The sequence below is a fragment of the Meleagris gallopavo genome, chromosome 7 (genome assembly GCF_000146605.3).
Source record: "Meleagris gallopavo isolate NT-WF06-2002-E0010 breed Aviagen turkey brand Nicholas breeding stock chromosome 7, Turkey_5.1, whole genome shotgun sequence".
Taxonomy (NCBI): domain Eukaryota; kingdom Metazoa; phylum Chordata; class Aves; order Galliformes; family Phasianidae; genus Meleagris; species Meleagris gallopavo.
In genome coordinates, this window is record NC_015017.2 from 12,542,972 (window position 1) to 12,566,343 (window position 23,372).

The 23,372-nt window shown below is 39.7% G+C and overlaps 1 protein-coding gene and 1 long non-coding RNA gene across 2 annotated transcripts in view; both read right to left on the reverse strand.

Annotated features, from left to right (window-relative positions):
* Nucleotides 1–10,667, reverse strand: part of LOC109368505 — a 26,612-nt gene extending 15,945 nt beyond the window's left edge. Inside the window, exon 1 of the long non-coding RNA XR_002116608.1 lies at nucleotides 10,217–10,667. This is a non-coding gene — a long non-coding RNA (uncharacterized LOC109368505). The remainder of the gene's footprint in view (nucleotides 1–10,216) is intronic.
* PARD3B (par-3 family cell polarity regulator beta) overlaps nucleotides 1–23,372 on the reverse strand; it is a 353,302-nt gene that overhangs the window by 296,807 nt on the left and 33,123 nt on the right. The gene's annotated exons all lie outside the window — the stretch shown is intronic.

Below are 23,372 nucleotides of genomic sequence, written 5' to 3' on the forward strand. Positions count from 1 at the left end.
AAAAAATAAAATAATCAAGATGTGGGAGATGCATAAACATGCTGCTGAAACACAACCCAGAGTAGCGGGATTTCCCCATGTTTACATAAGCAATTTTGTTTGCTCTCCTGATAGCACAGGCTCCTTACCTAACTCCTCTGCCTATTAAGCATCATCATTAGGGTTGTGGAGATGAGTGGGTTCCTGGTCACTGAAGGGAGGCCCGACAGCAGCCCTACCTGACATGTCCCATCAGTAGGGGCAGTGCTGGCTCATGCACGGAGCCCTTCACTGCCCGTCACACTTCATTTTCAGCCTTGCTTCAGCTCTACACTGGAGCATGGATTAAACAAATCTGTTTTAAGATCTTTAAAGAGGCCCTGAAGTTTCAGGTTCACAGGGAAATCCAGAGAGTTTCAGTGTGTTCCATTGTGAAAGTTGAACACTGCTCTAATTACGCTGTCAAGCTGAGGATTGTGAACTCTTAATAAACAGAGACCTGTTTTCATGCAAATTTTGCTAGTAATAAAAAGATAGGAAGAAAAATATGTCAGCAGAATTATTCCTGTAAGCACAATGTTTTTCAAATGCTTTCATGGGTTGTCAGCAGCTCTAACTAGAAGCAGTTACTGGGGCAAAGTACTGCAGCAGCAGAGGGAAGTTCTCTTCCAGAGCAGAAAGCCCAGGGAGCACAGATGCCCTCCTGCAGCAGACCCCTGCTCTGACACCACAGACATGCAGACACAAAGTGCCCATACTCCTGCTCTGTGGGACCCTGAGGCTGCAGATAGAACCAAAATCCCATGGGGCAGCAGGGCTGCTCAAAAGGGACAAAGCTGCCACAGCAAAGTTGCAGTGAAACTGCTGTTTTCTCATCCCCACAAGCTGAAGAAACATCCAAAATACACAAGTAAAATACAAAAAAAAAAATCAGGTTTTTAGTTTTCATTTTGTAATGCAATCTGCAGGGCCTAAAACAAAACAGACGACACTGCAGAAGATGATGCAGTGATGGTGATAAAGCAGTGACAACTTTGTTTTGGCTCAGCATTAATAACAAAATATCCTCATTTAACAAAGACCTTTTCAAAAATGACACAGCAGATCAATGTGTCACACCCAGTGAGCCCATAAGCCTTGGGGCTCCGGCTGCTGCTAAGTCAGCAGTAAAGAAGGCATTTACCTACTGCACAGGGGTGCTGTGACAATTAATTAATGTTTGTAAAGTGTGCTGAAGCTGAAAATTACTAGATACTACGCTAAATATTAATTACCACAACTACAGTGTAGCACTGAAATTGTCATAGTGCTCTCATTGTAAACTGCTCTCACTGAGCAAGGAAAAAAGTTCTCAGCACCCAGCTGAGGTTATCACCTGTACAAACAGACATCCCTTAGCACCTTCCCTTTGTGACATACTGCTCTTTAAAATGTAATAAACAATTAAAACCACTTAAACAATTAAGAAAATGCCATCTTCAGAGCAGACAATACACTAGAGAAAAGCAGCAAGAGATGCAAACCATGCAGAAATATAGTATACATGAAAGTAGTATTTTGCAATGTCGTCTTTTTTGGAGTATTTTAAAAAGGAGTTTGAGAGGAAGAGAGAGAACATCCTGTTCTGAGCTAGGAGCTACAGATGAGGATACTCCATACATTTGGAAGTTGTGATCAATAATATCACATCCATCTGATCACATCTTGATCATTGAAGGAAACACTACCACCTGTTTGCTCTCAGCAACCACAAGCATACGTACAATCAATAACTTGCAGTGATATGAGGTTAACTCATTCAGCAAAGGTACTTCCACTTAACCATTCTTGTTAAGTAAGTGAATGGCCTAGTGTGCTTTTTTCTTTTCTAAGTAGGAAGAAAGTAATAAAAAGTTAATTGAATGTGTCAGAAGAAGGATGTCACAAGAAGCATATCAATATAGAGAGACACAGTAGCACTTGTGGTCCAAAATAATGGCAGGATGCCGGCTCTGCTCTTAAGTAATTATTACATCAGTTATCCTATTCCCTATAGAGCTATGCAAATTTATTTTAAAGATAACCAGCCCTTGGGAAAGCAACTGGTGTGCAGCTACACATCAGTTGTAAGTTTCTGAAAAATAACACTGACTTTCACTTGACTGCTTTTAAAACATATATTTTGCTTCCATAAGCACAGGGAATGTCTCAAAAGAGAGAAAGGCACAGAAGATCCACCTACTCTGATATCGTACAGCTACATTAAACATCTAAAATCTCCTCTAAGTCTCTACCCCACAGTAATACCACCAATCTTCTGTCTTACACCATTCTGAACGCATTGTACTAAAGCAGAAGAAAAATCGCAGCTGGAAGCTATACAGCACAGGCAAGGCAGCTAGTAGTTGAGAAAGGGAGGTAAGAGCCCACACCCTTCCCTTTTACAGACAGAAGAATTTTCTCCAGCTGGGATTTTCTACTACACATAAGAATTGAAGCACATCTAAGTAGTTACACAATCAGTATATCTTCTCCTATTAAGGCGAAGAAAACACTGTACAGATTAAGTCATTATTGAGAGCACACCAATTTATCATTCCCTGTGCAAATTAAAATCCCTGCTCAATGCCAGTACGCGTCCCTTTAAACGTGCAATGTGCTGGGTGTTTGTGTACAGCTGTGGAGCACACTACTGCAAGTCCCAGGGACAGCCCCACACTAGGCCCCAAGCCTCACAGTGCAAGCAGCTTCCAGGCAGGTTTCTAGCACTCCATCTTGTAGAGAGAGCTACTGTAGTATACAAAGACCGAGATTACCTGGAAAGCATTTAGTCCTATAATGATTTTGCCAATAAAAACCTACAGACACACATGGATACCTACGGGATGGTTCTTCCAGCTTTCTGCCAAGCCTGTGATCTTCCATCTGGAGTGTCAGAGACTGCACTGCAAGGGGAAACCAATTTGCTTACTTATGGCACACTTTTATTGATCCATTCCGGAGATCTCCATTCATTTGCCTCTTTAGATACCCTTACAAAGGACGTATTTAACAAAACCAAAGGCAGAATCAAGATGGTGGGGCATTTAAACAATACTCGTTGTCAACACAAAGACAATCTACCATGGTGAACATCCAAATACCAGCAACTTGAGCCCAACTGTCATAAGCATGCCATAAAATTTGATATTTAAAGAGTTGCATTTAATTTTACAGTTACTGTCAATTTTAGCATTTCATCAAAGATAGGAAGTCTTTTAGATTCCCATCCAGTTCCTCCTCCCACAGAAAACTGTCACAAGATACAGAGGAGGTTTTAAGCTCGAGAAGTTGCTAGCTCTCAAAACACACCAATGTATATCTCACAACAACTGATGTTATCTTCAAGCTGCAGCTGTGGGATGCATATTAGAAGTGATTTCCAGCTTTATTTGAAGGAAGTTTGTCACATTTTTGGATTCTGTAGGACTGCTTCCAATCATGAGTACAGCCCAACAACCAGCAAAGTTACAAAGCAACTGAGAACAATGCTTTTTATTTTTTAAAAGTCATTTAAAGCCAAGTGAATTTCAGGACTGAGATCACTAACACCAGAAAAATTTGGTAGAGAGAGAGATCACACAACAGAGTAAGACAGTGTAAGCACAGAAGAGCATGTGTACCCACATATGGGCTAGAAAGACATTCCTCAGCTCCAAAGAAACATAGAGGACAAATGATCACAATGACGCATAACAGTAGGAACATACAAAATAAAAGGTAACTATTAATACAGTATCATTAACTCTTCCTCTCAGCATCTTCCCAGCTCTAGACAGAACATTATCACTGCATTAATCCAGGAGTACTGATGCAATACTAAATCACTTTGCTGATCATTTGTTTTTATCTTTTCCCTATTATTTCTCTTCAGACAAACAAGTGCAAATTCTCTTTTCTAGCATCAGTACTTAAAAAAAAAAGTCAAGTGTCTTGTTGAAATGGTTTGAATTTCCTTCTTCCACACATACCAGAAGACCCACTACTTCCTCACTGCATGACTGTGCACACACACAACCCAGCTCCAAAGTCCCTATAAACATTTCCATCTTTTTCTTTTCTAAACAATGCAGTGGCCAGCTGTGCTCTCTAAGACATCTTGGAAAGCTGACTGACATCATATCAGATATTTCATTCCAGCAGGCATGAAGCCAGCCAGCAAGAAACCAAAACTTCAGAACACATGGACAGAATACACACAAGTGTATGAAACTCTACACTGCATGTTTCTTTCTCAGTTAAGTGCCATTTTTTAGGATACCACTGCAGAAATGAGGATATACGGCTTCACAACATCATCTGTCTCTTGGTGTTCTGGGGGCATTTCACACACCTGCCTGGACTGTGCTGTTCAAAACCAGAGCGCTGAGCAGTCGGGGCTTTTATGTGCCCCCACCCCACAGGATGACTTTGCACCAGTGCCCTGCTTTAAACCCAGCTGCCCTCTGCAAGGATGCTGCAAAATGGCAGCTTAGCTTCTAATCTACTTAGAATGGACTTGGTGCAACAAACCATTCATCAATTGGGGTGGGGGGAAAAAAATAAATAAATAAAAATAAAAATAAAATCTCATCTTTAGTATCTAAAATCAGAATGGAAGCTGCATCATTATGGTGTGGAAAGCAGGTAAATAAGGAGAGTCTCATGGGCCTACTAAGCTAGCTTTTATACTTGGGACAATTTTAATGATAGAAAGCTAAACAAAAAGCAATGCACAAGGAAATCTAGAAGCCTTTTGCCCAGACTGGATTAAAGATTCCTTTCAACATTCAGCAAAAAAGTTAGGGCAGTTTATAGATTATTTTAATTATTATTATTGTTAAAGTTCTCTTTTAAGCACAGACCTGTTTAAGGCTGTTTCTCCGGACCGTAAGGCCCAACACAAGCACACTGAAGCCCACTACAACCTGTTCAGCAACCATCATATCAAAGCCTCTTTGCTGTATTCTGCACTGGTAAGTATATCTGTTCTCCTTCCTAAACAATGTATGAAGGCATTGTAATTAAATTTGATAATTGCCGGCAATTTTAACTTGAGAGAACATTTTCTAGTGTTATCAGTACTGCTTCCTCCCCCTTCCTTCTTAACAAACAACTAAATTACAATTTCTGGTACAATGAAAATTGCAGGAGCTGCGGTTTATAGCATGCACTCTTACACCTGGAGGTGAACATGGCACAAACAACAGAAGACAGAGTCAGTACCCACCAATTACAGTGTTCTACACAGATCAGAGTGCTCATTTAAGGGAAGAAGTACTATGATGCTGTACTCTTTTTTTCTTTTTTAAGCACTCAGCCCATCTTACAATTCTTTGTTGAAGACTTCCTTATAATATCTTTCCTAGGACAGGACAGCATCACAAAACCACCTTCAATCATGAAGAAGAAGAGGTCATAAGCTGACTCTTAATGGCTGTGCCCTGCTTTTGAAGAATCCCTGGCTGGAGTCAGCTACCTGTAACCACACCTGGAAAATTGTCAGAGCTCAAAAGACTGAAGTGCCTGCAGACTACACAAAAGTACACAAACTGCTCTCCTTCCCTTAAAAAAAAATAATAAATTATGTTGTCCACATGAAGTACTTAAACACGTAATCCAGTGCTTAACTTCAACTAGTGATATTGGAAGAGCCTAGCCAAACCTACCAAGATGCATAAAACTGCAGCAGAGCACTTACTCAAATCAAGGAAGAGAAACTTATATGTTGAAAAACAGTTGTAATATTTGCAGACAGTCCATTAATAAATGGCAACATACAATCTGTAGTGCTCCAAAGTTTGAATACAGTATTATAAAAGTTCATCCTATTTCTTTAATTTTTTTTCATCATTTTATACAGCATTCAGTATATACTGAATTTTCAATACTTAATCAACAGCATCATAGATTTTAAAATTAAAATAGAATATAAAAACCGTACAAATGAAAACTCAGGCAGTTCCATTGAAGAATGAACACATATAGTAAACACTGTTTTCTACAACACCAATCACTACCTATTAAATGTTACAAACACCTTAAGCCAAAGCAGGGCTTGTCTTGATTAGGATCGTGATATAAAAAGGAATCTCTGAATGCCGACTTTTACTCAGTGGTCTGTTACACCAAGTCTTATGCAACTCTTAATCACCATCTGCTCAATGGTATTTAATGCCTGTAAAATTGTAGTGTGTTGCAACATTGTTGAGGTAAATACATTAGACTCTGTACTCATGTGAATACTAAACACACACAAAAAAATCAACAAATATAGAAACAAGAGCAGCTGATCCAGAAGAGCAATTCCTATCTTCCTGAGAGACTAACAATGCCACTTTCATGTTTCAGACAATCATACACATAAGAATGCCAACACTGGCAGTCTGCTGTCAGTAGACCTACCAAAGACTGCAGACCGAGCCACCTCATTCAAGACAAGGGGCTTCTAGGGCTGAGGAGCATCACATGGATAAGATGAAACTTCACACTTCCATTCCCTGGGGTGCTGCCTGCTCTCCACAGATAGAAATTCATGCACCAAGCCTGTCAAGATAGCATCTTCTGCAATATTCAAGCCACAAAAATTTGGAATGCAGAACGTATACTTCTCTCTTTTCTTGGAAAGGGTATGCAGCCCATTTCTGCCTCCTGCACCACAGTCAAAATGACACAGATAAAATTAAAAAAAAAAAGTGAAAAATAAGACTAACTTGAGAGTTTAAGCACAATGCAAGGAACCTAATTGATTTCAGTAGTGTTTAAACACTTAGCAAATTGTGGTGATCACCATCTTGATTATCTGCATACATGAACTGCTAAGGACCTGAATCATCTAGTTAGAGTATCCAACACAGTAATTTACAGTAATTAACTACTTCAAAGGTGACCTTTATTAAACTATCCTAAAAATACACAAGATTAAGTACTAAACAAAACATTGATATCTCAAGTTATTTCTTCATATTTCAGATTTTTGCAGCACAAAGCAACAGCACAGTTATGATGAGAGAAAATAATGGGGAAAACATGCTTGTAAGCTCACAAATCCCAGCACTAGTAAGAACTGGATGGTAGTTATTGCCTCCTTAAGCTTGTGAAGCACAATTATCTATGTAGGTTAACCCAGTCCTTGGAGGGCGGCAAGATCTTTATCAGACTGGCCAGGCCAGTCATATTCATGATTCACTCCACTATCAAAGATAGTCTTATGCAGAATGGAGCCCCCGTAGCTCTCCTGTCAACATTAATATCACCTTCAATTCCCCAGAGAAGCACTTTTCAAATTCCAATTTGTGCCATTCAAGTAGGGTGCCCATGGGCTACAGCAGACTTACTTTCCAGGAATTGGTTAAATGCTGCCTTTCCACCTAGCAAGTATTCATGACTTACGATGTGTTCACTCTTCAGAGCCAGCCCAAAGGGAAATTCAGAAAGGAAAACTTGGAAGAGGAGTCCCCAGCGCTGCACCTATTTTACAGAAGATCTTATAGCTCCATCTAGCTCTGCACGAAGGAAATCACTGAGCCATCTAAGAAACTGCAAACTCAAAACCAAGAAATCTCAGCCATCTCTTACACAATGATGTGGGATAACACTAGCTGTAGATAATACATTGGTTCTTAATGGGCACAGTAGTGACCCCTTTTTAAAAGGTAAATAATTCAACCACTTCCATAAACGTATTTTTATTCTCTATTGTAACCATAACTGCCTCCTGCTCAGTTACACAGCTAATGAATGGCACAAGAGCTTTGCCAGTGGAGGGGTCATGGAGGACTTGTTACTTCTTGATCTAAACCACTTGTCTTCACCTCACTCTTGCACTTGCATTACAGCTATAGGGTACCAGCAGAGGCCTTTGGAAGATGAAAGCTCCCATGTAGGCACGCAGCAATGGAGCTGGTGGCAGCTGCAGCTACCAAGGAACGCCCAAAGCCAGAGCCTGCTGCAGCCAAGGGGTCCAGCAGCTCTACAAGGAAGGTCCATTGCCAGAGGATAAACACTTAGGAAGGACACTTGTTCAACACTGCTAAACAAAGGGATATGCACACACTCATCCTAGGACAAATACCAGATCATAATCCCCTCTCTAGGAACAATAGCTCGCTTCTGTCCCTACACTAATCCACAACTTCTGTGCTCCATCTCAAGTAGTATCACTGACGCTGGAGTGAAAACACATGCAACACCTGAATACTTAGGAATATTTATAAAATATATTCTGTCAACATTTTTCCTCAATTTATGTTGATGCTTATTTAATTAACAGCATAATTTCAACTGTTTAAGCTTTCCTATTAAAGATTCTTCAAGTCCTCAGTACGTACTTGTGTCAAATTTGCCTGCTGCAGGGGAAACTATATCCATTTCACAAATCAAGAATTCCAATTTGTCAACAAGATTGTTTTTGTTTATTTTTAATAAATAACAAACAAAAAAAGCACTAAAACACTAGTAACTGTAGTAGGACACATTCTAGATAACTAGACTTTGCCAGCTATAAGGCAAAAAACAAACAAACAAAAAAAACCACGCAGCAATTTCAAGTACCATTCATATACAAAATTAAAATCTCTTCTTTTATTCCAATGTGTAATTTTATTTTATTTTTTTAAAGAGCAATCTCTACTTTTCAGCAAATCTTCAAAAGGTAGGATGCATTTCAACTATTAAGTCTTAAAAGAAGAAAAACAGAACTATTAGAGAAAACTAACATCTTGAAGACAACCGTTGTGATTTTTGTTTCCTGATTAGCAAAGCGAGTTTCAATAGCTCTTCGTAACTACCATTATTTTAGGACTCTACCAGTAGCAGATTGCAATATTCCTCCCACTCCTCTTGTGCAATAGAATGCTAAGTAACCATACAGCAGCAAAAGACATTTAAGAAATTCTCAGTTTTATTTAGAAAACTCAGTCCCTTTGAGAAAAGAAAACCTCCAACAGTATTTTACATTTCACTTAGGCTGCCCCACATGTATATCTTCCCATAACTGGGGTAACCATTTTATATACTACAGTATCAAGCATCTCTGTCACTATTGTAGAAAAGGTTTGAATCACAGGTAAATCACTGATACTGGACCACTGTGCTAGAACGATGCATAACGTGTTAAGAGGGCTACACTGAAAATTCATATATTTCACATTAAGAAAAAAGTTTTTGTTAGCATGTAATAATCTGTTTCAGAGAGCTTTTATGCTCTGGTTACTTCTCATGCTTTTGGGATGCTGTGGCTGCAAGAAGTAATAGGTGTCACACAAATATTCAAGCCCAACACAGAGGTTGCCTTTTCACGGCCACCACAGAGAAATGGCAACCAAAGCTTCCAACGGCAGCTGAGCCTGCCATCAACATCCTTATTAACCAGTGTCAGTCTTCAATACGGAGGTGCTCACAACCCAGAGATCGATAGGTTTCTTTCTAAATTCCCACCTCAGCTTCAAGCATTTCATCTATTCTCTGCAGCTCGCCTAGAATTTTTCCTAACAGTTCCTAGTCCACCATGAAATGGTCACTGAGGAAGGGAGCTGGCTCCCTCAGAGAGGTGATCCTGCAGAGCAGCACCAACTGCTGAACCATACCAGCGCTTTGACACCACTGCCACATGGCAGCAGAAAACTGCAAGGCGCTGGGAAAGAGGCGTCCCCTTGAGCCATTAGAGCTTCATGCTTTATTCTAGGGCAAAGAGATTCTGCTCAAAGATTGGTAAGGAATAGAAACCTTCTCCTTGTGCAACGGAGACATGACAAGTCTCTGAAGCGTGCATGTGAAGAGCCCTTAGGAAGAGGAAGCATACTTAACAATCTGAGTTTGGCTAAGCCAAACAAAAGAAATAAGATTTTTACAAATACTAAGAAATCACCACCACCAAATTTCATAGCGCCACAGAGCTCTTATCCAAGCATCTGTTGTGAATTCAACAATACCCAAGAAACAAAGCTTTTGCCACCGTGCCCTGGGCTGAACAGCAGCAGCTGGGCCATCACTTCAGCATGATGATGGAGCCTGTTTCATACCCAGAAATGTTACCTACAAACAGCAACATACTCCTAGTGGTGCTACTACTCAGCACAGGACAAGGAAGCAGGGAAAGCACTCTTTGGAACAACAGCAAGAAAGGAAAACGTTCTGCTTACGAAGAAGTGAAATAGCTTCTAGCAAGTTCTCAGCAATACCCAGGAAAGTATTTGCAGGTAGGCCAATAATCCTATACAGAAAGAAGAATGGCACTCACCCAGCTGGGGAAGGGGCTCTCTGGCTGTGCAGCACTCCTTATCAGCAGCAGCCCAGATCCAAGAGATGCTCTCCCTTCAGAGGCTGGCCCTTATAATGAGCCCAGGGGCTCCACCTGTGCCCTCCTGGTCAGCTGGGGAGCACAGGAGCAAACAATCTGCCTGTGCTCCCTGGGCCAGACACATCCCTTCACCAGGTGCTCAATCACCACTTCAAGCCCTGACCTAACCATTCCCCAACAGAAGGAAACCAAAATCTGCTGTTCAAAAAATCCTGATCTGTGACCATTTATTACAGAATATCTCCCCAATAGAAGTTCTACACATTCAGTTGTAACATCTTAACTTGAATTTTCTGATCAATTTTTCATAGTCATTAATAGTGTAAACAATACAATTTTCCCTTTATCTCCCCTATTTAGCAACTGAAAGACACAGAACGCTTTCTCAAGATGATCGCTTGCTCCCACCTTGTAGAAAGATACAGGTCCTTCCATATCTGACCATTTTCCTTCATGAGATCCCAAGGAGACGGCTATAGACAAGACCTTCCACCTCCTTCCCCCCATGGTCATTTATCTTCATTAAGCTGCTGCTCATCACCATACAAAGCTGAAGGTAACAGAAGAGTACTTTAAGAACTACATGTTTTTGCTTAGCCTTAGAAACATTAAAGTCATTAAAACATCAGTATTTATTTCATATCAAAATAGACATCTTAAGATAATTTTATCTTATCTGTTAACACCCAAAAAAGAATACATATTGCTCGCAGAATTGGATCTGCTGTACAAGAAAATCTAATGCAACCCAACTAGAAGATATTCGAGATAAATAAGGGAGTACACAATAATTTTGTTTCCTTAGTCACCAGGAAAGTTCTCTGCAGGATAATTAGCACCAAGAGCATTCATCAGGTGCTAAAAACTTATCACACACTGTTTGGGTTTGCAATGCAAGGATTAAAAAAAACAAAAAGAAAAAAAAAAGAGAAAATCCACAAAAAACAAGCCAGGGAAGAATCTTCTTATGCAGAAGAGATTCACAATTGGCTATCTGCATACCACTTGAAAAGCAGCAGGAATTCACCCTTTCTTCTCCCCCGCATCAGAACTGGGAGAAAAAAAGCCAACATGATGGTGCAAAATCACTTGCACATTCATTATCCCTTTTTTTTTTCCATAAGCATCATTTATATTTGAGATCTAAAATAAACATTTTGTGTGCAAGTTCTGTTTCTGTTCCTACCCTTATGACTCCGCAAGTCCTGTACACTGCCTCTCATGTAAGCAGTTTGTTTCCATAAGAAGAAATAACCTGTTCAACATATCATTCAGCAATTTCTGGTCCAACTGCCTGTGGCATCTTGCAGCATTGTTTCCTTCGGTATGTGTTACTTTTTGCATTCCTCTCTTCTGCTCACCCTAAGACCATGCTGACTTTCTCCTCCACATTTGCATGCTCTAAAAACCCTTCAGAGATGACAATGTGGTTCATAGTCCAGATCAAACAGTCGATTTGTTATTTTTAAATTTAAAAAAAGAACGTTCACTGAAAACTTTTAAGATTTTCATAATGCCATTATTTAAGAGAATGTTATACAGCTTTTATTTTTATTTCTTTTAATAAGGACAAATATTTGACTGAATCTATTGTTGAGGTTTAATGTGTATTTTATCAAAACAAATAACTTTTACTTAAGAATTAACTGGACTCTGACAACATCATAAATCATGATTCAGGCTGGACTGTGTTAGGCTCCATGTTAATCTGCTTAAAATTCCTGACTTTAAAGAACAAACAAGGGCTGCATTACAGGCTTATAACAAGGTTAAGCTTGAGAGGTTCTATTAATACCCTCCTTAAGACTACCAGGAAACTCCCTGAAGCAAGCAAATTTTTGGCTTTGCTGAGGATTACCCTCTAGGGTAGTTTGCTCTGGCTGCCCAAAGGCAAGGAGTTTATCTCACGTCTGCAACAGCAGCCGATCCCCTTCTGGGGCACATCATCTGAGATGCTCATCAGGACTCACAGATAAAGCAAACAGCGGTACAAATCTGAAATTCTGCCTTGCTCAGTCTCTGTATCCCCCACATAAATTAAGTTTTAACTGACTGTCAAGCATCTGATTCATTTGTGAGAAATAACGGTTTTATCTGCTTAAATTCCAGACACTCGACAGCATAACTGAAGCTCTTAAAAAAAAGTGGTAATTTGCCATAATGGATCCAGGATAATGGGGACTACACACTGCTAGCGTACTAATGCATTTCCTGACGCTGAAAGGGCAAGGGCAAAACCAGGTTGATCTTCTTTAACCACAACCTTTTGCTTTTCTTTCTGTACATCTGCGCCTCTTTTGTGTAACAACTGTGAAACTTGGAATTTCATCAACCCAGCTGCTATAGATATCCAACTCTAAACAAACCTGACAACGAACGTACAAATCTACTGCTAAATAGAACTAAACATAATTTGCTTTTTGATTGCTCAGGTCACTGCCTGAGCTGTAGACTTACTGAAAAACAGCTCCAAGATAACTTATTTCAGCAGGGATGTTGGCAAAGCTCAGAGTAACTGGAGACAGCTTCCAAAGGCTGTAAATAAAACAGAGCCAGCCTAACACAGACCGTGCCTCGGCCAGACTGGGAGACACGAAAGCTGACAGTTCAATCACTGTTTGGGGAGGTTCCACTTAGCAAAGCTGTGATTAGTAACTGGGTGGCAGAGAGGACATGTGTAAGCACTTCAAACAACACAGTAGTTGAAGTGTTGTGCAGGAAGCTGATGGCTGCAATTACAACCATATTTACTTCCCCGTGAGACACGTTCAGCTGAACCTGAGACATCTCCCAGCAGCCCGTGACCAAGTCAGCTTTCAGCAGCATCTCACAGTTTCCCAACAGCAGCCACTCATTGCTGGTTGTGTTTGTGTTGTTGTGGTAGTTTTCTTTTTATTTTAAACTGAGTACTGGTGTTTATGACTTTCCTCTCCTAATTGGTTAGTTCCATCTCATGTTAAAGGGCTCAGGTTTATAGCAGAGTTTCCAGTATTTTTTTCCAGGAATAAAAGTATGCTAGCACTTTGTCAAAAACTCAGCCAGGCCTTTTTGTTCTAATAATAGCTGAGATGTTGGAATTGTGTTCACAGTGCAAAGAACTTGCTGCCACAGACCACTGGTCCTAACTGCCTGGGTTTTAGTGAGCTCACAGAACTGTGCGCTCAGTCCTCTGAAGCCCATTTCAAAAATGACTTTGCACCAGATGTACTAAGGATACATAACATATGCTGTAAGTTCCCTTTAGATACATTAAAATTACATACATTTATCAGGGAAATGAAATACTGTCCAGTTGTTTTGCTGTCCTGAAAATTACCTTTTCCACTATAAAAATAGCTACGTGGAATGAGAGGGGAGATTTGTCATGCTGAAGCAGTAGTCTGAGCGTGCTGAGCAGGTTTTGCTCTTCTTTCTTCTTACCTTGTAACTGCAGTGTTAACCACTGTGTGTTTGAAAAGCACTCAAATCTCCCCAAAGAATTCACTATTTCTAAACACTGTGCTGCTGATTTATAGCCCGACTGAAACAAAGAATCATCAGAACGCCTGCATATCCACTATTTAGTAATATTAACAGTGTCAAGAAAGTATCAACATCTCCAAATGCAAAGATTGAGCTGCTCAACATACTTTATATCTGTAGTTAAAAAACAAAAAATTAAAAATAAAAAAAAAATTCAGTTACTGTTTTCTTCTCTCTTCCTTGAATAGCAACAGAGAAAACCCTTCCATACATTTTAGGGAGTGGTTACCTCCTTAATGTTTCTGTTTATAGCAATTTGCCAGTTCCATCCTATTTCAGACACGTCCAAGCAGAGCCACCATTCATTCTTGGCTCAACACTGGTTTAGTCCCCTTCCACAGGGAAGCTGCTGATTCCTCAGTCACTCTGCAAAGTCCTGCAGTGCCTGTTCCATTGGGAAGCAGCTACACAGAGCACATTGCAGGACAGTCTGAAACCATTAACCTTGTGCTTTCTTAAGATGTTCCTCACTCTGCTTCCTGAAGGAATATCTGTGAGACTTAGTTGCTTCATTTAGATTAATTCAGAATGTTCACACCGAAATTAAATTATATGCACAACTTAAATAAGTTAGCACTTAAAAATGGAATAATTAGAACTTTTACACAATTAAGAATACAGACACTCTAGGGAACTGTCTGTCTGCAGAATTACTCCTTGTCCCTGCTACATTAAGGCACAAGTCTCAGGTAAATTGACTTCACCCTATGGGAAATGTAATGATCCCCAGAAATTTTCTGCTTAGATTGAAGTCAACTGTCAAGCATTAATTTCCCACTTTTGAAATGGGGTTCTGCTTCAGCTTCTTCTTTCACCAATCATCTCCTGACGACAAGTTAATTCTAAAGACTTCAGCTTTAGAAACAATGCATCCAGGCCAGAGTGCTACAAAACTACACCAGATTCAGACGATTTCCTATTAGAAGAAATTTTAACACCACTTTACTGCAGATGTACTCCGCTCTGATTGCAACAGAGCAACTAAAGCTCAGGAGAGGTTTCGTTTTTACTTCATGAATCACAGTAGCAAAAAAACTAACACGTGAATTTTACTGAAATGTTGCAAAATTGAACAGGAGTTTGTAAACTGTAGGGACAGTGCTGTCACCTAACAGCAGCAGCAACACCAAGCAAAAGACCCTGCTGAAGTTTCAAAGAGGCGTTTCAGCAGAACTCACAGGAGTTCACAGCTGCTAAGCATTTGCAATTTTGAATGCTGTGTTTTCATTCATTGTTGCCAGCTTATTGTTTTCATAACCACTGTTTTATCAGCGGTTAAAAGAATAAAGAAATTTAGTTCAGGTTCACTGTCTGCTGAGCTGTGTTTGTCAGACTGTCAAAAAGGATGTTGAATGTAACGGGAGACAGAAAGCACACTGGGAACACTTACATAGGAGCAACTGAAGTGAAATTTCCAATTCGTTTCACGCACAAATCCTTTTATTCAAAGTCAATCTAATCAAACTGTTTCAAAACTGAGCTCGGTACTACATTTTAAGATTGCAGGTTCTATTCCAACTTTTCAAAGCAATATGGTTAAAAATGAACCAAACTATTTCATAATTTCCTTCTAATGACTTTGTGGAACAAACAGAGGGGGTCTCCTGGTGACAAACCCTCCATGGAAAGGTACTTCCTCTTTGTGACCCAAGATCATGGAAGCCCTCTTCACCCTACTAGTAACCTCTATGCTTGACTTGCAAGTGCAGCTCTGAGTGGAAACTGAGTTGTCAAAATCTTTTTGAAAGATGCTGGATGTGTCTTTTCTCACGTGCACCAAAACATCACATTTTGAGTTAAGTAACACTTCACTTTTTGGTTGCAGCTTAAAATTCAGCTAGCACTGAAATGCACTTCTACTTCTGTGCTGAGTAGACACGGATTTACGCAGAACATTTTAGAAGCTGCAGAGCAATTCCAAGAGGCCACAAGTGTAGCTTGAGGCAACTCAGGGAAGTCGCACTGATGCCCAAAGCCTTTCCCAACGAGGTTGGTGACCGTGGCCTTCAGCATGAGCTGTGGAGGGGCAGCAGGCCACAGGGTCAGCTCTGAGCCCGGCACCTGCTGGGCAGTCCCACTGTGTTTCACGCACAGATAGTGACAGCAAACCCCCACACCCAGGCATGGCCTCATTTCGAGACACCAACCCAGAAAGCAAAACTCAGATTATCACCACTCCGTAACCAACCACACAATTAGCACCGAGCCAACAGCTTCAGAAGAAATCCTTCAAGAGACCAAAATGCCTAAGAGCCCTTCTTGAAGGGTTTTAAAAAACTTCATTACATCTTTAATTAAAGTTTAAAATAAATCTGTAATTTAAGATATTCAACATTATTCCTTTTACATCTGCCCAAATTAGTCATTTTTTCCCAGCATTTGCTCACTCCATCTAAAAAAAGAGTCTCATTAAAATGCACGCATCAGTCACTCAGAAGCTCTCCTTTGCAGCCCCATGCATTGCACACCACCAGCAGTACCAGCACACCAAGGGCCGCCTGCGACACTCAGCCCTGGCTGAGCCATGCCTACTGTGGCTTTATTAGTTTGGTCAACAATCACTCTCTCATTTTAGCCAAATAAGAAGCAACTGCAAAAGAGCTGCCGCTTGATCACTTTTTTCCTGTTTCTCAACAGCCTTCCATCAGCAACCTAACATACAGTTTAAAATAATTCTCCACGCAAGCTGTCACTAAAGCACACTGTCTCAAGCGCTATAATTCAACCACGTCCATTTAGGAGAATATTGCTTAGGTTCCTTCTTAAAGCAAAAAAGGCAAAACAACACGATCTATTTTTAATTTCACAGCACATAAATTAGAAACGAGCTTTTAGATTTCTCGTTTCTCTGCTGACACTGACAATATATTTAAAAATTAAGTAGCCACCCAGAGGTTCTGCCTCCTGCTTTATAATTCCAGAGACTCGACTGAATTTAAAAGGCCACAAGAAAAATAAACGCTGATATTTACATTTCTGAATTATGCTGATCATGGCAAGGAATCTCTTGGCAATCCCGGCAATGCACCATAAAACTTTTTGAAGTAATAATTTCAAAGTATTTTCAGTCTTCAGAGTGAGTTATTCTGATATTAAATTTCCTATGAAATTAACATGACCTCTGGAAATGGAGCATCTTAAATTTTATTACTTCGGTTATTTAAATTCCATATACCCTGCTATGCTTTATGTATTATTCCTAACAACTGCAGAATATTAGGAAGTTAATTTCTAAAATTACTGTTTTATTATTAATGTTACTCCACTCAAACCAGAGGAATTTAAGCACAAATAAGGTTATCTGAGCAGATCTACCTCTCTAATAAGCCTGCACTAGGTTCAGGTAATGGTAAGTCCAAGCGTGGCCCCTTCACTCTCGCAGGACCCTGCAGCGCTGAGCCCTTCCTACAGCTCCCTACCTACCAGGAGGGATGGAACTCACCCACGGGCATCTGGCCTCACCTCATATATTAAGGAATTCACTTGTATGACAGTGTTGATTTCCAATTCGTCTCCTAAAACTGAAAAAGTCTCTGTGGAAAGAAATGCCACCCGTGTCTGCCTACAGACATGGACATGGCACAGCAGCTGCCTTTACTGACACCAGGTCCAGCACTACCACTCAATGCCTGGCACATCCAAGTTGTATGCAAGCATTGAGGCTATTGCTAATATTACTAACATACTGCTGCTACAACAGTATTGTTAAACCTACTTATATTTTCCAAGTTAAAAATTACAGCACTGTGCGGTCTTAGCATCATCCACAGCAAAAACACCTGGTTCTGAGAACATTCTTCCAAAAGAAGCATCAGACCGAAAACTAATGAGGAAAAGCTAAAGTAAGACAATTAATTCAGGAGCCATGGGAATTCCAGGTTCAAATGCACTTTCACTGGATGAATGCAGCTGAACTTGCGCTTATTGCTAATAGACACATCTGCTGGATAAAGACCATGGTTCAGTATCTGAATAGTTTTTACCAGTGAGTTCTGAGGCTGCAAACAAACATGCAAGGTTTACTTAACCATATCCAGAAACAGTTTAGTACTGGACCATTTTTTGAAGTTGCCTGTTCTGCAGCAGGGAGCACACGGTTGACCTGAAAATTAACGGCACAGCCTTAGCCTTTCTCTGAAACCCTACTGAAATGCTCAAGGTACATTTAGAAACACAGGTAAGTTTAATGGAAATGACTATTTGATCTTTAATTTCTGTTTAAAGCACTACTGATATATCTTGAGAGCAGGGTTTACTTTTTTGCTGAAACTGACATACGCATTTTAACCATTCACCTAGTTAGTTGGGAACTGACTTATCATACAGACAGAAACAAGAAAGGCCATTGCAGCTACTGCCTGGAACACACACCCAGAGGAGGGCTCCAACCAGAGCAGCTGCTGCTAAATTCTGTTTGCTCCCTCATGTAGCACTAAGGGACTTACCCACTGGCACTCCAATCCAACTGCCTCCCACGCAGCACTGCTGGCCTTCCTAAATCAATTTTTATCTCTTGCTGAGTCTTAAACTCATGCTCTTCACTGAAGCATTTAATTCAATGCAAGTGTTAACTCTGATCTAGAGGGAAGAGGGCAGCAGGGAAGGGAAGAGCATTGCTGGCAGAGCACCAGGTTACTTATCAGCAGAGAAGGAAATAGAAACGGCTTGTCACACAGTGAAGTTCACTGAAAAGCTATTTTCTCTGTATTCTCCCAACACCCCAAAAACACACGCAAGGGAGGTAAGTAGAAACCTAACCAAAGATAGATTGTTTTATTATTTCCCATCTTTGTCTTGGAGCAATATGATTTGAGATGGCATAACAGAGCACAAACCCATGTACCCTTGGCAATCAAAACTGGGGATGTTTCAGTGCCACAGAGTGGAACACTACACATGCGAAGTGTTGAAGCAAACCTGTAAGGGGCCTTACAAAAAAAAATAAAATAAAATAAAGCCTGCACTTTAATCATACATTTGCCAGTGGCACAAAAATCTAGCAATTCTGGGTATCTGGATCTTGTCCTCTGACGAAAAAAAATAAGCTCAAGCTGTGAAGTCAAGCCATCGTGCTGCTGGTACGAGCAGATAACACACTATCTGCCCTTCCAATTTGAGAATGCTCCTAGTAACACTGCTTCAAAAAGCTTTGTAATGGATATGAGATACGCACAGAACTGATGACCAGGAGGCTGAACTGGAGAAAGTACAGAATGATGACATTACCCAAGTATTTCTTGTTAACATTATTTTAATGGCTTTCATAGTTTGATAAGGAAAACTATTACAATGAAAAGCTAATAAGCAAATATATATATGTATGTATTATTATATGTGCATCAGCAATAAGGAAGCTGATTAGCTGTACTTGCAAGCCAACACTGACAGATGTTGCTGATGTGAAATACATCGCACTCGTATGGACTCACGCATCCACGTGACAACAACCAACTAACTCAGATCTTTAGTACTGCATTCCCAGGAAAGCAGAGAGCAGAGTGATTACTGGAAATAAAGCAAAGAGCAGCCTTAGATATTTAGGTGTATTAGAAAAAAAAAAGACCATCATCTTCTGCTCACTTGCAGCCAGCATTCGCAGCCAAAGTTAGGGGAGCCAGGGGCTGAGAAATATTACTTGCAGTGCTCAGCAATTATAGGTTTTTCTGTTAAATAAAGCTGTAAGAACATTACAATGAAATTTACCTAAACTGGATAAAATACCTGTGAATGTTGTAAGATTTCAACATACATTAAAACAGCATCTTTGATAGACTACAGAAAACTGAATATGCTCAATGACAGTATGAAGCTACAAATATGCTGTAAAAACTAAAATGCACCATTTGTAAAATTGACAGTGTAAGGTATTTCACTTGCCAGTACTGATGGGTATTGCATAGGACTCAAACAAACTACAATGGAAGTGTACATCACGCTTCCCCCTTTTTATCAGAATGCACTTATCCATTAGGCTTTCTTCCCACCCCCTACAACATTTTGAAGAGAATATCTGCATACGCTAAGGATTAACCAAAATATTAACTGCTACTGGGGAAGAAAAGTTTGTTGTTGTTTTTTGTTGTAGTTGTTTGTTTGTTTTGTTTTTAAGATATAAATTGTTATTTAATTTCCTAACACAACAGTACTATGCTACTCTGCAAAAGGATGGGTAGCCTTCCAGGAATCAGACACTGCAATTAATTGCCTTCATGTTTCATGTGGTTTTGAACATACTGAAACCCAATAAGAATTTTTATGTCAATACTTACACAACATGCATTACATTGTGGTTACACTTCTTTAGCCTTAATTATTTTTAATGTTAGGGTTGACTACTTCGAGCAAGGAATTGTATGAACCATAGTAAGGACCCACCCACCCATCCTCCCCTTTTCTTCACACTGTAGTTTTTCTTCAAGAAAAAAAAAAAAAACTTCTACATGCAGAGCATTTTCACAGCATGTAGAAATGCACAGCATTTAAAGGACTGCTTTTATTTAAATAGCACATGAGCATGACCCTGAATTCATTTTGTCTCAGTCAAAAATGTCACTGGACAGAAAAATTGTGTTATTAATGAATTGCAGTCTCCCCTGCAGCTGCTGGCGCATGCTTACTTTACTGGGAAATCATGAATGTGTACAAAATCCACTATATCAGTCTTCCAGCACTAATGGTCTTCTTAAGGCTTCAGAGAAAGTCTGAAATAAACAGCTGATTTCTACTTTGTGCTGATGTCTACTCTGAATACAATGCCTTTTGTTTTGTTTTTAGCACTACAAATTCTGGAAGAGACTCACTGTAATTATAAGGTGTCAGATCAATCACACAGTCCTACTTTGTAAGACTCCATCTACTTACAGGATTGCCCTGAAATCCTTACTGTGGTCAGATTTTCTATATCCAAGATATGTTTCAAAATGTGCTGCCTTCTACCACAAGACCTTACATAGAATCATCTGATAACGTTTGTGCACAGGTCTCACTTTCACAGTGCATTTTAGAAAAATCAAAGACCTTAAAAACATATACTGCAAAGCTTTTGATACACAAGTACATTAATTTGAAATTAACTACATAAACACTTAGGAAAAAAAAAAAAAAAGGCCATGGAGCCTGCTGGAATTGCAAGAGATTGGATGGCAGTTCCCCAGCCAGAAAGCACAGGGCAACAAGAAATCCCAGTAAGATGGAACTGCACAGGTTCCTGCACAACTGCACAAAGACAAGCACAAGCAAGAGCAGTTCTACTGCACAGCACAGCACGCTGCCCAGAACTTCTGGGATTTCAAAACCACTGGTTTTACTGAGGACTAATGGTTGAAGAATCCCCGAATGTGAAGCCTTCAAGATAAATCCTGCAGGCTTTCCTGCGGTTTCTCCCTTCCAAAGAAGTGCACGATATACACCTTATCTCACACACTAAGCTGAAATCCCCTCTCAATTCTACAGCTGCAAAAAAGAGATCTGTATGCAGCTTGGGTCACACCACCAGGAACAACATTATTTTGATGTGCTTTAAGGCTCTGCTCTGCAGGAATAACAATAAACGTCAAAAACATTCTTCTGGAATGTAGTAAAATCCTGGTTTCTGTCTAAACTATGATTATAGAGTATTAATAACCGAGTACCTTCCCCCTTCGGTGTGCAGACTCACTGTGAGGAGATCTGTGAACAACTGCTTTCTAATCACAGAATTATTAATGCAGCACTGGAGTCATTAAGCTCTGTTCCAATGGAAGAAACCTATTTATTTCAAAATTCCAACATTGAAAAAAAGCACTGGCTACCTTACTATTTTCATTATTTTACATGTTATTGCTACTGCTGAAAAACTGTGAATGAGACAGTTTTTAAAGCAATCTCACCTCATCTGGGATGCTGCTGAGCTGCCTTGTGGGGAGTCAGGTCACAGGTAGCAGTCTCAAAGACACACACACACACACACACACACACAAAAAAAAACATTTCCCAAGTACAACAACTATATTACAGACTTACTGACTAATAACTGCATTACCTACCTTCACAATCCCTGAAATAATATAGTAGACAATATTGACATTCCTTTCCCAGCAAATGTATAATTAAGGACCAGGAAGATTACGAATAACAAATTCCAAAATGCTCTAGTTTCACTCAACTGCAACCAAGAAAATGAAGCCTTCTGCATCCAACTTGATTTCACCGTACAGAGACCCGAGTTATTTTATGTTGTCCAAAAAACATGGGGGTGAGGGAGTTTCTTTTTCAACAGAACAGAGGACGAAGTCTAACCACTAGCAAGAACAAATTACGTAGTTCATATCCTCAATATGGTCTTGTAATTCAAAGGAAACTGATTCATCATTTATAATGTTGCAAACAGAAGTCATGCACACTGAGATCTATTTTGAAAAATACGGTCAAATTCTCACGCTAATATGCACACCCACTTTGCCAGGAAAGAGTCTCATTGTGCCTAGAATAGTTGTACATACCTGCTTACCATGCATCCTGTTGGAAAACACATTCACATGCATTGAGTTAGATAACATCTTACAGTGAGAAACACATTAGTCAGAGATGTCTCCTGTCCCTCTGCAACAAGTCAGTTCTCTCCTAAATACACAAACATACATTCTAGAGTTCAGTTCTGAAACATTGTTTTAAAACACTTGGCATTACATCTGCATATCAGAACAAGTCTATTATCATCATTTCTTACGTAACAGCATTTAACAATATTCCTGTGCTCTGTATGCTTACTCCAACTATGCATAAAAGTCTGAAAAAACCTTCCAAGACATCATCAACATCAGACTGCTTGCAGTAGTTCTAGATACAGCAACACCCTGGTAACTGTGAGCACAGATCACTGTTTTCTTCCCATTTTTTTTAAATACTGCAGAATTACTTCCTTTAAGTTTGTACTTATTTCTTGAAAATAACAGCCACAAAAGTAAAAGCCATATGAAATGAAAACTTCTCACCCAAACCAACCAAATATGAAGTCAATTTCCTTAAATCTCATTAAAGCACCAACACATTTTCAAGATCGCATTTGTGAGGAGTTATCTTTTCCACTGCCACAACAGCTTCCTTCCTTCAGACAAAGGCCACTGCCTTCCTCAGCGACGCTTCAGCTCTTCACCTGGAATCAGAGGTCTTTATTCTCCAGATCTGAATATCTGCACTACATTCCATCCCCGTGAACCAAATTCCATCATCTTCAGTCTCATTAAAAACAAAACAAACAAACAAACAAAAACAACAAAAACAAAAAACAAACAAACAAGCAAAAAAACACCCACTTGTCTGCATCACATATCTACATCTAATGAAACACAATTTGAGAACACAGCCTGAAGTGGGATAGTTCACTGAAAGGAACAAAGAAGTACATCAAGAAACCAATATAAACACTTCTGCATCTTATCCATATCATTAAATACTTACAGATCCACAAATATCAATAAAAAATTTCCCTCACCCTGAAGAATTGCTGGCTATATATGTTACACAATGGGGAAGTTTAAGAAAAACATGCATACAGCTAAAAATATGGAGTGATAGAATATCTAGTTCATGAGAA